The following is a 16,930-nucleotide window of genomic DNA, read 5'->3' on the forward strand; positions in this document are numbered from 1 at the left end:
TTGAGTGTGTGGGGTGGCTAGTGAGATGGGAATGTGATAATGTAGCTAGAGAGAGAGAGGGATGGGTGGAGGTGCAAGGTAAGTTGGTGTGAGTAAGGATGTGCAGGAGTAGGGTAGGGAAGGCAGAGTGATGGGGATGTGATGAGTGGCACCGGAGGATGAAGGTTAGTGTGGCTTTGTACTAATGTTCCGTGATCTAATGAGATCATTGAAAGCTTTGCGCCACTGCACCCAGGTCCTCCTGACGACATCCCTGCTTCTGCTCTCCTATGCAATGTGCAACTAAGCTGTGCTGGTCTCCTGGGGAGGTCTCTTCCGCCCATGGGAATGGAAGAAGACTTCCCTGTGTGCTGCAACTCCCTCCATAAGCATATGGAGGGAGTCATGGGAGAACCTGGGTGCGGTGATTGTCAGTGTTTGCAGCACCTCAATGCTGTAGAACACTGACAGCACAAACGTCAAAAGAAGGTTGGCCATGGTCCCTTTATGAAACTGGTCAATGATGCGTCATGATTGACGTCACCAGACCCGCTTCCTCTAATTGGACCGGGAAACGTGCTCGGCGGGCCCAATCAACGTAAATTCATTTTTGTCAGCGTGATGAAGACAGCAGCGGGGCCACGATCCGCCACCAACATCGCCCGCCCTGGACCCGCCGAGTTAAGCAAAATCCTGGCCATAGTGACCAGAGTAAATTTTTGCCTAGGATGAGTTATTTGGCACAAAAGCCTTTTCTTCTTTATGCCATTGTATATTCCAAAACAAATAACTTAGATATGATTTACGTAAACAACAGACAGGTTTGTGCTACGCAACCTTGGTGCAAAGAAGCAATGTTTTTATTTTTGTTGCATGAACACTAGATGGAACACTGTGTCCAGTTTTGATCCCCTCACATGATGGGTGATATTGAGGCTTTGGAAAGGGTACAGATGAGGGTCACAGATGAATTCCCAGTTTGAAGCATTTAGTTACTACGCAAAGCTCAAAGAGCTGGGACTCTACACTTCAGAGAAGCTTAGATTTAGGGGGTGACTTGATTGAGGTTTATAAGATGATGAAGGGAATAGATTGTGTTTGTGTAATCTGTTTGTTTGAACTAAATCGGATAGGGAGGACCAGGGGTCACAATCTCAAGTTATGTGAAGGCAGAACTAGGATAGATGTTAGAAGGTAGTACTTTTCCCAGAGAATTGCAGACCTGTGGAACAGGCTGCTGGTTCGAGCAGTGAACGAGAGCAAGTCCTGTTTCTGGCTGGGGTGGGAATCACTTCATACAAAAGGTGGGTACCATACTTCATAAATCAGGGCCAGAGTAGTCTCCTGGACTAGTTTCGATTGGAGAGGAATTTTGCAGATGTCTTTCCCAAATTTGCCTGGGTTTTAATTTTCTCGCCCAAGAGATGACATGGTTTCCAGCAGGGTGGGGTAGGTGTATATATTGTACGTTGTGTGTGACAGGCTGGCTGCACCAGTGGGCCTTTTCCTGTCCGTATGTTCGTAAATTTCAGTCATAGCTGATGTTAATAATTTCATTTAGTCATGTGTTATATTAATATTTCTATGAGTATGAATGAAAGAGGGTTGTTCAAAAACACTTGATAAAGCAAATAAACAGATTATGTTCCTCTATAGGATACTGTGGTGTTTATTCAACTACAGCAGGTCAGTAATATTTAAGTTAATTCATTTTTAAAAATTTGTTGCTTTGTACATTTGCTAACCCTTTATCAATCAACAATAAATCTTAATGGCTGTGCTCAGAGAATCACATTATTGATTTGGTACAGTCTTTGTATGCTTCTGTCTAAAGCCTGTATATTATTCACATAGCTGAGCAGTATGATCTACATTGTGCTATTTTGATGCTGTTTCATTACAATGTTAAGTAGCTCTAACATTCTTATAATGTAACCTGTATTGTTGATTGCAGCGCAATGTACCGCAGCGCCACACGCTGCGGCACGGCGCGCTGCGGTACTGCAGGCCTTCCTCCCCTTCTTAAAGGGGAGGGGCCTGCTGCAGTGTGCTCGAAGAGCACTAGTGCCGGCAAAAAGAGCCCGGAATCGAGGAGAAGTGCCGGGCTCTTGGGAAACAGCTGGCACTCCGCTGGGGGTGGTGGGGGGGGGCTCAGGAGGCCGGGGACGGCGGCGCGGGGAGGTGCTGACAGGCGTCCAGCAAAAAAAATGGCCGCCGCGCACCACAGCGCCTCTACCGCCACAGGTAGGCCGCCCTGAACCGGTCGCAAATAAAGCAGGGGGTGCTACTAAATTTCACGTTCGGGGCGGTAGCGGGGCGCTGCGCACACTGATGATGTCATCGGTAGCGGCGCAGCGTTAATGGCTAGCGCTGCCATTAGCATCCCGCTAAATTTAGCGGGAGGCATGGCCAGTGGCGTAAAACCCACTAAGTGCCCTCTTAGGGTGCTAACGGGTGGCGCAGCCCACTGAATTTATAGGCCATAATTTCTCCAGTAATTATTGATGATACAAGAATAATCACCAGTACACCATGCCACAGTGTGAGGGGTTGTAGAGCAGTAAGAGGGAAAGGTTAAAGGGGACATTTTCTGCTTCTGTGGTTCCAGCACGGAGCATTTCCGGGGGCCTGGAGCAACAGCAGCCCAGAATATCTTTGTGAAACCCAGAGAGGCATTCCAGCTGTCCCCGGGCCTGGCAATCTTCCACCAACATCTCCGGGATCTTTGTGTGTGCGGTGTGGTGCCGGGGGTGTGTGCAGCTTCTCTTGCCCACTATCCATGACCCCGTGAACTTTAGCAGGGTCAACGGCAGATTTCACTGGTGGCGATGCAATCTCAGCGAAACTGCAGGATATCCCCTTCTTGCGGAATGTGCGCCATTGTTTATTCTTTAATGCTTCTCAAAAAGATTATGCAAAGTTTGAGGCTTGAATAGTTATGGGAAATATTAATTATGGATTTGTTTTCATTATTTTGACTGGCACTGCTGGAGCAAATAGAGAAACTGGCACTAAAAATGTCTTGAAATTAATGTTAAGTACCTTCCAGTCTGCAGATTGCATTTTCAGCATTTTTGATGGGCACAATCCAAGCGGAACAGGCGGTTATCACCGCACCACGTAATTTCCTGGTCACTTTTCTTTCTGTAATGCTGTTCAAAAAGATTCAACGAAGTTTGAGGCTTGAACAGGTATCAAAAATATTCTGTTTAATAATGCATTTATTTTTATTATTTTGACAGTCACTGAAACATCACCAGCACCAACAGGTACAGAAAATGTCTTGGAAAATATATTGATCCACTTTAGAATGATTAAAGTTCATTACATTTATTTCAAAATTGTAATCTGCAACCTTGTTTGCAATAAAATTAATTTCAAATCTAACCTAACATTTACTGTATAACAGGATGCGGCTCATGCAGATACAACTGTGGGGGAGATACATCAGTTTGTTCCTGCGATTACAACTGTGGTTATTATGGCAACTGTTGCCCTGACTTCTGTGACCACTGTTCTTACATTAATAACGGTAAGACAACATTCAGAAAATAAACTAATATTTAAATGGATATTAAAGTTAAAACATAAAATAATAAAATTACTGTCAATTACTAATGGGACTTTATTGAAGATTATTGCTCATATTGAGAATCAGTGTAGCTGAGTCCTAATGATGTGAAATGTTTTTCTGCAGTGTATAATGTAATCCCTGAGATTATGGTCAGCACTGACATGTCCTGTAGTAATTCGAATGTTATTACAAATCAGTCTGAAATAAAGTAACTCAGTTTGGTTTTTGGACATTTGTTTCAACTGCTTTGGAAAGTGTGTGTGTTGAGGTTAATTCCACAGATAAAGGAGAGAATACCTGTGAGTCCTAGGAGGTAAATGGAGGTCACATATCACTTGGAAAATAAGACTCTAAATTGGGTAGTGGAGCAAAGGGATCTGGGAGTGCAAATACACAAATCAGTAAAAGTTATGACGCACATCATAATGTTACATTCTAAAATATTTACAAAAACAGAGCTTTTAAAAATGATCATTGCTGCAAAAGTTAAGATGATTAATTTTAATCATGTCAATATTCTGCAAAAGTGGGTAATAGCAAATACATTGGCCGTCATTTTGCTGGCGCTCAGAGGGCAGGTTTGGAGGCAGGTCTGAGGTTAAAGTCATTTTGATTGACGGTGGGTTCCGATCCCGCTGTCAACCCGCCTCCAACCAGCTTTCCCAGTTCACCGATTTGCGAATGGACTCGACACCTAGCGGCAGGAAGAGGATTAAAGGCAATTACCTGCCTATTAGCAGGTACTTGCCAGTAATTATCAGCCTGTTTTTGGATTTTCCCACTTCTGGGTCGGGTTCCCCAAAGTCACGACACCACGCCAGGTAACTGTGGTGCGTTGTGAGTCTGCTGTAATGTTTGTGGAATGATGACAGCTGCAGAAGGTGTGAAGGATCCAATGTTGCACAGAGCAAAGAAAATGTCGGGTACTGCATTTTTAATACATTTGCAGATTTCTTTAGCTTACAAGTTTTTTAATCCATGTCCAGTGCCACCTCATTGGGAGGACCTCTCTCACCAGTGACAGATCGCTTTTGTCACCTCACCTGCAGCTGCCATCTATTGCAGCCTATGGAGAGTGTCATTGGAAAGCCTGGGTGTAAGAGGTCACCTTTGTGCAGTGATTGTCAGCGTTTTCAGCACCTCAATGCTGTCAAACACTGAGAAATCAACTGTCAAAATAAAATTGTGCGTGGTCCCTTTAAGGAAACCGGCAGATAACGCGTCATCAAATGACGTCATCAGACCCGCTTCCTGTTAATTGGCTGGTAAGTCCACAGGGCGGGCTTAACAAGGTCAATCAAGGCAAATCACGTCTGTGGAGTGGAAGCAGCTGGGGGCAGTACTGGAACCCGGAAACCAGCTGGCCCTCACTTCACCCGCCTCCATTAATAAAATCGCGGCCATCGTATCTGGGCAATAGGCAGAGCCTGATTAAGATTCTTCATGTCCTGGGCATCAAGAACAATTGGAAATCCTCTGCATGTGCCACACCATCCTTCCCTCGCCCTCCCAGCCGATCCGTTAAAACACATTTGTGTAGTAAAATAGATGAAAAATTGAGCCCATAGAATGTTTGCACACTGCATTAATAATAAAGCATATAATATTACAATATACTACACTTACATAGAATTACATAGAATATAAAGCACAATAAAAGGTCATTCGGCCCAACCAGTCCATGCCGGCGTTTGTTCTCCACTTGAGACTCCACCCATCATTGCTTATCTAACTCTATCAGCATAACCCTCTATTCCCTTCTCTCTCATATGTTTATATAGCTTCCCCTTAAATGCATCTATACTATTCGCCTCAACCACTCCCTGTGCTAGCGAGTTCCACATTCTCACCACTCACTGGGTAAAGTCGTTACATCTGAATTCCCTATTTGCATTCTTGGTGACTATCTTATATTGATGGCCTCTAGATTTGCTCTTCCCCACAAGTGGAAACATTCTCTCTGTATCTACTCTATCAAAATCTTTCATGATTTAAAAGACTTCAATTAGGTCACTCCTCAGCCTTCTCTTTTCAAGAGAAAAGAGACCCAGCCTGTTCATCCTTTCCTGATAGGTATAACCTCGCAGTTCTGGTATCATCCTTGTTAATCTTTTTTGCACCCTCTCCAGTGCCTCTATATCTTTTTCATAATATGGCAACTAGAACTGCACACAGCACTCCGAATGTGGTCTAACCAAGGTTCGATAAAAGCTTAGCATACTCTCTGTACATTTCAATTCTATCACTCTAGAAATAAACCCTTGTGCTTGATTTGCTTTTGTTATGGCCTTATTAACCTGCGTCACAACTTCTAGTGATTTGTATATTTGCACTCCCAGATCCCTTTGCTCCACTACCCAATTTAGATTCTCATTTTCCATTTAATATGTGACCTCCAATGTTCCCCTTAAGCTGCACGGCCGCGCAGTTGTCTGGAGATCCCATGCAGGCCACTCACCGGCTTTTCAATGGGGCATTTCGCGCATGCGTTTAATTTTAAATTGGCCGTGCAGCCCATTAAAGGGACTGAGCACGTGCCAAAAAGATTAGGGGTAACATTGGTGACCTCCGTATGTTTTTTTTACTAAAGTGTAATAACTCGCACTTACCTATGTTTATATTCATTTACCAATTATATGCCCATTTTTCAAGTTTATTCATGTCTATTTGGTATTTATGGCAGTCCTCCTCAGTGTTGACTATCCCTCCCAATTCAGTGTCTTCCACAAATTTAGATATTGTATTTTTGATTGCAAAGTCTAAGTCGTTAATATAAATTTTGAACAACAGGGGTCCCAGCACTGATCCTTGTGGGACTCTACTTCCCACCTTCTGCTACTCTGACTAGTTACCCTTTACCCTACTCTCAGCCTTCAGTCTTTCAGCCAGCAAGCTATCCATTCTGCTAATTGTCCCATGACTCCGCATGCTCTGACCGTATTCATTAATCTATTATGTGGTACATTATCGAAGGCCTATTGGAAATCTAGATATATTACATTTATTTCATTACCCTTGTCTACTCTCTCTGTTACCTTTTCAAAGAATTCCATGAGGTTGGTCAAGCAAGACTTGCCTTTTGAAATCCATGTTGGCTATTCATTATTATATTTTTGGCTTCTAGATATTTCTCTATTTTCTCCTTCAAGAGGTATTCCATTATTTTTCCTACTACCGATGTTAAGCTGACTGGTCTATAGTTCCCTGGACTTAGCTGAACCTTAAAAAACAAAAAGCCAAATAGTTTTCTGTCCATGCAGGCCATATTTCAGCATTTTAAAAACTGAAAAGGAATCAGTATAGTGTTTGTGGAATTGTTTTTGTGTTATACCTGGAGAACAGAGCTAGAGTGCTTGAATCAAAACTAAGGGACTCACGACTAAATTATGAATGAAGGATAACAGCAGAGTTTGGGCTATTAATGTAAGGAATAGACTACCACATATGTAGGATAGGGTGTACCTATAGGATTTAATAAACATTATTAAGATTCTATAACCATTTTTACTAATACTAATTTCCTTTAATTCCTCCTTCTCACTAGACCCTTGGTTCCCTAGCATTTCTGGGAAGTTATTTGTGTCCACTTCCGTGTATATATTATGTGTTGTGTGTGACAAGCAGGCTGCACCAATGGGCCTTTTCCTGTCCGTCATTGTTTGTAAGTTTGTAAATGTCAATCATAGCTGATGTTAATAATTGCATTGATTCATGTGTTATATTAGTATTTCTATGGGTATGAATGAAATTGTCTGAAATTGTTCAAAAACACTTGATAAAGCAAATTAACTGAATGTGTTCCTCTATAGGATACTGCAGTGCTGATTCAACTCCATCAGGTCAGTAATATTTAAGTAGATTAAAAAAAAATTGTTGGTTTGTTCATTTGCTAAATCAACAATGATTGTACATTTGCTAAATCAACGATGAATCTTAACGGCTGTACTCAGCGAATCATATTATTGATTTGGTAAAGTCTCTGTATACTGCATATTATTGATGTAGCTAAGCAGTTTGTTCTACATTATACTATTTTGATGCTCTTTTATTAAGTAGCTCTAACATTCTTTTAATTTAATCTGTATTGTTCATCGGAGATTAAAATTACAGCATTGCATATAAAGGCAAAAAGTTACATCGAACAAGGTACCTGAATGTTCAGTTTGCTATTTGCCAACATATTTTTCTTTGAGCAGGACATGAATAATCTTTTATAAAAACAGAAAATGCTGGAAATACACAGTAGGTCAGGCAGCATCTGTGGAGAGAGAAACAGAGTTAACGTTTCAGGTCGATGACCTTTCGTCAGAACTGGCAGGCCATCGACCTGAAACGTTAACTCTGTTTCTCTCTCCACAGATGCTGCCTGACCTGCTAAGTATTTCCAGCATTTTCTGTTTTTATTTCAGATTTCCAGCATCCACAGTATTTTGCTTATGAATAATCCTTATATCATTTTGTGGCTACAGGAATTGTTGTATTTGATGAGAAATTGTTTTTTCTTTGGCCTTCAATAGAAGAAAATAGCAAAGACTTTTCTTCTAGGCAGTTGTGTTGCTGTGTTCTGTCACTGATTATCAAAATATCCACTGTGTAAATGCAGAATCATTCAGCTAGTGCAGAAAATGAAAGCAAGATTCTACAAGATAACTAAGAAAAGAAATGTCATGTCATTGCATAATTTTCCTGCCTATAATTTTTCTAATAATTATTGGTGATACAAGAATAATCACCAGTGCACCATGGCATTCTGTGAGGGGTTGTGGAGCAGAAGATGAGAAAGGTTAAAGGGGACATTTTCTGCTTCTGTGGTTCCAGCGCGGAACATTCCCAGGGGCCCCGGAGACGCACTCCAGCTCTCCCCTGGTCTGGCAATCTTCCACCAAAGTTTCCAGCATCTTTTCGGGAGGCAGGCTCCTCTTGCCCGCTATCTCTGACCCCGTGAACTTTAGCAGGGTCAGCGGCAGAATTCACTGGTAGGCGCAGTTCCAACGTAACTCCCGGATATCAAGCACCTGAGCAATTTCCTGGCTGTTTTTTCTTTATAGCTTCTCAAAGGGATTGCTCAAAGTTTAAGGCTGTAATAGTTATGACAAATATTCTGTTTATTTATGGCTTTATTGTTATTATAGTGACAAGACATTTTTACAACAATGCAGAAACAGAGACAGGAAATATTCACAAACTAACACTAAATCGTTTCCAGATTATACTGTGTGGGTCAGAGCTAGAGCTGCTATCAGCTCCTGTGTTTTGTACCCAGAGACTCAGAAGCTGATTCTGGATATAAATAAAATCCATCAGACATCTCATTAATGTTGTTAAAGTACATATTTTCTGCAACTACTAAATAATTCAAATCTCTTCACAATAGCATGAGCAGGTATAGCAAATAATAAACACGTTGGTTGTTGTTTACATCAGACTCACTAACTCGGGGGTTCCTGGTCCCCATGCCTCAGTCAAGACACAGCATAACACCAGCGGAGGGTGGCCTGGTCTCACTACCATTTGGCGGAAGTAGTGCCCACTTGGGGGTTTAGGACAGAATCAGGGCCCAGACCCACTGACGATGAAGAGGGACAATTTTTATTTTTAAGATAACAACAATTGGCCATCTGACAAAAGGGCCTCCCTCTCACCCTTTCTAGGAGTGAGTGGAAACCAGGACCGGTAACCTTGGGCCAGCATTTGCAGCATCTTTGGCAGGGGAAGTGGGTGGGGGTGGTGTTTATGCCTGTTCCTGCCCTTCCTCCTACTCCTGACCTGACCCCACGAACTTCAGTAGGGTCAGCGGAAGAATTCACTGGGGGCACGATCCCAGCACAACAGCCGGATATTACTTCCCTGGGGAACTTCCTGGGCACTTTTCTTTCTTTAATACTTTTCTAAAAGATTGAACAAAGTTTGAGTCTTGAACAGTTATGAAGAATAGTACTCTGTTTAATTATACATTTGTTTTTATTACTTTGACAGAAGCTACTACAGCAATAGAGACATATCAGCAAATTGCATGTGTGAAAACCCCAATTTTCTGATAGTGGGGCAGGACTCAGGCCCAAGCGTGCAGACGGGAAACTTTATACCAAAATATTATAGTTAGGAAAATTAATACTGATGCTCTTGTCAAAAACCATGCTCCATTTATCCATTTGGTTCCCTGACGATGACCAGTATTAAGTTTTATTCCACCATGGCTCTCAGCTCATCCAATCTCTGGACACCACTAAGTGCTTTACATTAGAATAACTTTGGCAGGCTTAAACAGACTCATCTGAAATTGTGCTATTTGAACCCAATTTCTCGAGGTCAGCATATTAGCATCACTTAAAGTGCAGATTTGGACTGGTCTTGGGAACACATCAGTGATGGGGACAGGAAGTTGCTTATAAGTAAAACTTAAAGGGGTGGGTACAACTAAAGGAGAGTGTCACGATAGGGTGACAACAATTATGAAACCCTTTGGAGAGTCACAGGAGGCATCTCAATGCATGAGTAGGCTTTGCTGAGGCTGAAGGGGCAAGAGACTTAAACTAGACAAGCAAAGGCAAAGCGATAGGCAACCCACAGGCTGAGTCATCAGACAAGAGAGGAACCAGCCCAACATCTGACACCCTGCTTGACTGCTAAATTAGAGGTGGTGCTAAGTGAGATGGTTGCAAGGACTGTGGATCCCTGTGCCAGTCCATGACACTATCTTCATGTATCAGCTTTGCAGCATGTCTGTAAGGACATAGAGCAGTGTTTAAGGCCGTAGCTGACCATTACTGTCACTGAATGTGACCGCGTTATATGGCTTGGGAGCTGCAGGAGTTTTTGCAGCTGATGACACAGCTCTGCATTTGGCTCTTTGCTGACCCAGACCTTGAAAAGACAGTTCTCCAGGGTCTTTGCCAGGTAGGTGTGTCAGGGCCTGCGGAAAAAATTGCGAACATCTTGGCAGCTGCACACAATCAGATCATCTTTGACAAAAGGAGGCAGCGGGCCCTGCATCTTACCCTTTCTGGGGGTGTGGGTAAACAGGCACTCACCTGGCTGTGCAACCTTCCACCAGTCAGATATCACATTGCTGAAGAATTTCGTAACCACTGTTTTTTGTTGAGTGCTTTTCAACGATATTCAGCAAAGTTTGAGGCTTGAATAATTATGAATAATATTCCATTTAATTATGGCTTTCTTTTTATTATTGTGACAGGTGAAGTGACAGGTGAAGCAACAGGAAACACAGCAGGTACTAAAAATGTTCTCAAACTAACAGTAAATCTTTTCCGGATTATCCTACGTCAGTCAGAGCTAGAGCCAAAGCCATTCTTAGAGTGCAATAGATGACTCCGTAACACAGATTTAATTGAATATTTTCCTTCCAAAGATCTCGACATTATTATGTTCGTGTATAATTGAGACACAGACAGCAGGAGTTGATTATAACAAGTCTTTACTGAATGGAGACAGTTGGGAAACTGAAACTACAGAAGGCTGCTAGTGCCTTTTATACAGGGGTGGTCACTGCCGGTACTGCAGTCTGAGACCAGTTATTCCCTTAAAGGTACATACACAACAATTCCTCCCCTTTTAGATAAACAGTACATAACATTCATTTAACAACTAAATAATAACTAATTACAATTACAATTACGGTTGCTAGATACATTGGTTGAGGTTAAGCAATTATAAGTTCAGTCTTTGAGGAGGCTTCCTGATTCTGTCTGGATAACGCCTCTTTGGGGTATCAGGTTCTTCTGGTAAGGTTGAGTCGCGATCAATGTCGTTGTTTGGTTCGTCTGCTTCCAATATCACCGATTCTGCGGTAGATGCAATTGGTACTTCGGTTTCATCGCCAGGTGTATCAGATCGTGGTGTGGAGTTGACGTTTTCCAGTGACTCTAGAATCTGGTCAGCATGGCGTCTTACAATGCTCTCTCCAACGTCCACGGTATACATTAGAGGTCCTTGCCGTGTACAGATCGTTCCTGGCTGCCATTTCTCTGTGCGGTAGTCCCGGGCCAAAACTGGTTGACCTATCTTAAAACTCCTGGTCGGCCTTTCATTCATATTCTGAAACTGCCTGTTCTCCACATCTCTTCTGACGTTTGGCTTAACCAAATCCAAGCGGCATCGTAGTCTTCGATTGAAGAACATCATGGCTGGAGTTTGGTTGGTAACCGCATGTGTCGCATTCCGGTAGGCAAACAAGAAGTTATCCACCTTGTGTTGTAGGGGTATATCTTCATTACACATTGCCTTGATAGCCTTCTTGAATGTTTGAACAAACCTCTCGGCCAATCCATTAGTGGCTGGATGATATGGGGCGGATGTGTAATGCTTAACACCATTGTTCTTTAAGAACCTCCGGAAATCTTCAGACACAAACTGTGGTCCATTGTCAGAGCAGATCTGTTCAGGCAGCCCATTCCTGGCGAATATGGTTCGTAAGACTGTGATAGTTTTTTCTGTGGTGGTTGAGGACATTTTTATTACCTCTGGCCACTTTGAATGTGCATCCACCGCAATTAAAAATATCGAGTCCATAAAGGGACCAGCAAAATCAATGTGCACCCTTTACCATGGAGATGAGGGCCACTCCCATGGATGTAGAGGAGCTTGTGGTGGGGCGTTTTGGACCTTCTGGCATCCTGTACAGCTCTTGGTCATCTCTTCGATTTCTCTATCGATTCCCGGCCACCACACAAACGCTCTGGCTAAGTTCTTCATTTTTACCCCACCCAGATGACCCTCATGAAGCTCATTGAGCACTCTATCCGTCAATTTGGGTGGAATTACTACTCTGGATCCACACATCAAGGTCCCTCTGCACACTGACAGCTGTTCTCTTCTCGGCGAGAATGCTGGCAGCAGTGGTTCGCCATGTGCTGGCCATCCCTTCACCGTTAAATCATAGACCCAGGAGAGTGTCGGGTCATTTCGTGTTTCCTTTTCTATGTTTGCATTCATCACAGGGAGACATTCGACTATAGCCGAGTGGAATAACTCCACTGGATCCACTGCCAGTTCTTCTTCCACCGTCGGTAACGGTAGGCGCGACAATCCATCAGCATTCCCATGCTGTTTAGTTCCCTTGTACTCAATGTCATATTGGTGTGCCCCTAGGAAAAGGGACAACCTCTGCAGCCGTTGTGCCGTCATTATCGGTACGCCCTTCTGAGGGTTGAAAATGGAGACGAGAGGTTGATGATCAGTCAGTAGAGTAAATTTCTGACCGTGCAGGTAGTGATTGAACTTCTTCACCCCCCACACCAGGCTGAGGGCCTCTCTGTCAATCTGAGCGTAGTTACGCTTGGCTGAAGTTAACGAGCGTGACGCAAACGCTATCGGCCTCTCTAAACCATCAAGGAATTTATGTGACAGTACCGCCCCAATGCCATAGGGAGACGCATCACACGCCAGTCTTATCGGTAGTGATGGGTTGTAGTGAGCCAATACTTCTCTTGAAGTGATTAGGTCCTTACTCTTCTGAAAGGCCCGCTTACATTCATCGCTCCATTTCCATGCTACTCCCGTTCGTAGTAGGGCGTTCAGTGGATGCAGAATTGTGGACAAATTTGGCAAAAACTTATGGTAGTAATTCACCAATCCGAGGAATGACCTCAGTTGCGACACATTTTCAGGCGCCGGAGCCATAACTACCGCTTCAATTTTGTCAGGGGACTTATGCAACCCCTCTTCATCAATCACGTGACCACAATACGATATCTGCTTCTTAAAAAACTCGCACTTGGGGCGATTGGCTCGTAGCCCATGTTCACGTACTCTTGTGAGCACCTGCTCTAGGTTGGCAAGGTGTTCACTGTCATCTTCACCTGTCACTAGGATGTCGTCTAAGTAACACTGAGTCCCCGGAATCCCTTGCAGGACTTGTTCCATCGCTCTTTGCCATATCGCCGGAGCTGATGCTACTCCGAAGACCAGTCGATTATACTGGTAAAGACCCTTGTGAGTGTTTATCGTGAGATACTTCCTAGAGGATTCTTCAACCTCCATCTGCAAATATGCTTGTGCTAGGTCAATTTTTGTAAAACGCTTCCCTCCAGATAGTGAGGCGAAGATATCTTCTATCCTTGGAAGAGGATATTGTACTGTGTGAAGGACTGGGTTCACCATCACCTTGAAGTCCCCACAGATGCAAACCTTCCTTAGCTCCTCAGACTTATTGTTTAACATTTTCTTCATGACAGGAACGATGGGTGTCGCCCACTTGCTCCAGTCTACCTTAGATAACACGCCTGCATTCTCCAGATTCTCCAGCTCTGCCTCGACGGCTGGGCGAATTGCATATGGTACCGGTCTTGCTTTGAAAAACTTGGGAATTGCATTCTCCTCTATTTTTATCGAGGCAGTTACGCCTTTAAGGGTGCCCAGTTCTTGTTGAAATGCCTCTTTGGCGTCAGCTAAGATTGTTGACAATCGTCCTGGAGTGATGTCGTCATCCTTTTTACCAGCCACCGTCAGTGCCTGAATGGAGTGCCAGTCTAAACTTATCTTTCTGATCCATTCACGTCCCAATAACGGTGGTCCACCATCTTGCAGAATGTAGAGATACAATTTCCGTATTTTCTTGCCGTTGTATTCGACAGGCACCCTTATTTTTCCTCTGGGGTATACTTTTTGCCCCGCATACGTCCTCAAGACAATGGATGTCTCTCTCAAGGGTATGTGTGAGAATAGCCGCTCGTAGTCTCGTCGATTCATGTCGGTTAGCGCTGATCCTGTATCCAATTCCATTTTGACTTGGGACCCTGCTATCGTGAGGGTGCCCTAAATGGTTCGGTGATCCTCTTTTGCGATTACGTTGTGAAGTTTGAGACAGCTTAGTCTCTTGTTCCCGGATTCACTATCGCTCATCCGGTCTTCGGAACTACTGTCCGTCATCTTTTGTACTTTCCTGTACGGTTCCTTAGTAGCCTTTTTGTTGTCGTTGGTCTTCTTCCCAGACCTGCAAACTCGTGCAATGTGTCCCATCTTTCCGCATTGCCTGCATATTTTGTCCTTGGACCAGCAGTCCTTCTGGTCATGGTTTGTTCTGCCGCAGCGATAACATTTTGCAAATCCCCGTGTCATTTCGTGGGTGCCGTATTCCTGTGGCTTTTGTTGTATTTCCACAGCTCCCCTGGCTGCTGCTTCGTACGATACTGCCACGCTGAAAGCCTTATCCAGCGTCAGCTCTTTCTCTGAGAGTAACATCTTCTGGGTTCCTTCACTCAGGAGTCCACAGACAAATTTGTCCCGTAGGGTATCTGCCAGTCCTGCTCCGAACTGGCAGTGCTTTGATAGCTTGCGTAGTTCCGTAAGGTACTCAGCATTGCTCTTATCTTTATGCTGAGTTCTCCTGTGGAATTTAAATCTTTCTGCTATCAGCAGCGGTGCAGGGTTTAGGTGTTCCTGTAGGATAGCAACAATTTCGTTAAAACTCTTCGCCTTCGGCTTGGCTGGAGTAATCAGGTCCCGCAATAGGCCATACATTCTTGCGCCCATTAAGTTTAGCAGTACCGATGCCTTTTTCTCATCGGCTATTTCGTTTGCCTCGCAATATACCTCGACTCTTTCCACATATGTGGTCCAGTCTTCTATTGCATTATCAAAGGCAGTGATATAGCCAGTCTTCGGCATCTTGGAAATCTAAAATGGCACCTCCCGCGCTTTGCCTTCTTCCCCGATTTAACAAAATGGCACCTCCCGCGCTTTGCCTTCTTCCCCGCTGGATTAAGATGGCGCCTCCCGCGCTTTGCCTTCTTCCCCGCTGTTGCTAGCGCTGCTTTCCGCGGTTTCCGTGGCAACCTGCAGCTCCTCGCGGCTTTCTGCACGTTTAATATTTTATTATTTTCCCGTCGTGGAACAACCCTGTGGGGCTCTTGCCTCCCTCTTCTCGGGTCTGTACGCTGCCCGGCTTCGTAGCACCGGCCGCGCCCTGTGTGCTCCACCCTCTCTCTCTCTCCTCTTCCTGACAACGCTGCTCGGCCCCATTGCAAGCCACCTGCTCGAGTTCTAGACCGCCGCAGCCCAGGAAGGATCAGTGTACTACCTGCCACCAGCCCGATTAGCTGAAGCACCGTCGACAGGAACCAAGCCCCGCTCTCGACAGCCTCTCCTGCAATTCTTCAACTCCGCTGACTCAGGGGCGGAAGCCCACGGTCGACGCCCGTTTCTACTGTTTCTTTCTTCTTTCTGGCCTCGACCTCTGCTCACTTCACTTCAGGGATGGATCCCATGAGGTGGTGCAGACTGTAGGTAAGTTCGTATCTGCTCGTCGCCAATATTATGTCCGTGTATAATTGAGACACGGACAGCAGGAGTTGATTATAACAAGTCTTTACTGAATGGAGACAGTTGGGAAACTGAAACTACAGAAGGCTGCTAGTGCCTTTTATACAGGGGTGGTCACTGCCGGTACTGCAGTCTGAGACCAGTTATTCCCTTAAAGGTACATACACAACAGACATGACCTCCCATTTCATGAAAACTGTGACTTGTGATTGGGGATAGTTACGTACACAGCAGCCACTCTTCTTGCGTGAGCCTGGCGTGTTGGTGGGCTTCTCAGCAACAGGACCATTATAGTCAACAGTTTGACATGTTTGAACAATGAAAATTTGACAATAATGGGGGCAGATTAAATATCCAAAGTTCAAATACTAGTAATGTTGCAAGTGTTAGTAGGAGAATTGTCTTTGAAATTTCCTTTAAAATAAAAAATGGTCAGTACAAAAGTAACAAAAAGTAACGAGCCATTGAAGAATAGGCACAGTAGACTGGATTTGATTAGAAGTGTCACACTGCTGCAGAATTTCAGTTCTTCCAGTGTCAAATATTAACATTCGCACCTAATAATCATAAAGTTCACTGTTCTTTGAACGAGGGCAAAAATTCCAAACATTGATATTTAGAACACTTTCTGCAACCAGCCTCCCAGAATCAAATTCTTATGTAAACTTGTATTATTGATTGATACATGTTAGAATATATATCTGGCTCCAGCAAAAGCTCCGCAAGTTTATTCAGTAAGTAGCTGAGCCTTACAAACAGGAAATTCCCAGCTGGGTTAGCTGGTCTCAGCCAGGGCAATGGTAAGGGTGCTACAATGGGCCTCAGTGCCCAGATTAGATAGGGAGGTAAAGAGCAGGTCCAATCAGGGTTCCCACTTCTGATTGCAGTCCAGTAACTGCCATTGGTGAAATCTGTATCAGGCTCAGCTGTGATGCCCCAACAGTTAACCTGTGAACATTCATTGTCAAGGCTCACATAAGACCAACAGTCACTTAAGCGAGGTACTAGAGGGTGGCTGCCAGCTGTCGAACCTCATTCCAACAAGGACTAAATGGATTCAAGAGAGAAGGTGAGGGTGAGGAAAGGAAAATTGGCAAA

General features: G+C 44.0%; 1 protein-coding gene across 1 annotated transcript in view; it reads left to right on the plus strand.

The window, feature by feature from the left end:
* Positions 1-16,930, plus strand: part of LOC147113464 (cubilin-like) — a 196,199-nt gene that overhangs the window by 42,670 nt on the left and 136,599 nt on the right. The gene's annotated exons all lie outside the window — the stretch shown is intronic.

Source organism: Somniosus microcephalus, chromosome 8 (genome assembly GCF_052327205.1).
Source record: "Somniosus microcephalus isolate GS21.2 chromosome 8, FLI_Smic_1.0, whole genome shotgun sequence".
Taxonomy (NCBI): domain Eukaryota; kingdom Metazoa; phylum Chordata; class Chondrichthyes; order Squaliformes; family Somniosidae; genus Somniosus; species Somniosus microcephalus.